We start from the raw sequence: 322 nt of genomic DNA, 5'->3' as shown, positions 1-322 counted from the left end.
CGCAGTTTGTCCTTCATGAACCTTTGTAGACAAGATGGCGGCTGCCTGTAGTGGGGACCCGTGACCATGGAGATATAAACAGCTTTTTAAAAGGTGAGAGTGTTAAATTTACACTCTCAAATTTATGGTGTATTAAGCATAAATGTGTCTGTTAACCATGATTTAATTTGTTAGTAATATTACACTAATGTTGCATTTAATGCTATGTTTTAACACTGTTGAAATGTAAATGTGACACCCAATATTATTGTATATTAAATACTGGTTGGTGTTAAATTAACAAAAAAAAATGGTGTTAAAATGGTGTTGAAATTAACACCGT

Source organism: Austrofundulus limnaeus, unplaced genomic scaffold (genome assembly GCF_001266775.1).
Source record: "Austrofundulus limnaeus strain Quisiro unplaced genomic scaffold, Austrofundulus_limnaeus-1.0 Scaffold31, whole genome shotgun sequence".
NCBI classification, from domain to species: Eukaryota; Metazoa; Chordata; class Actinopteri; order Cyprinodontiformes; family Rivulidae; genus Austrofundulus; species Austrofundulus limnaeus.
The sequence above is the reverse complement of the archived record's forward strand: the minus strand, read 5'-3'. Positions refer to the sequence as shown.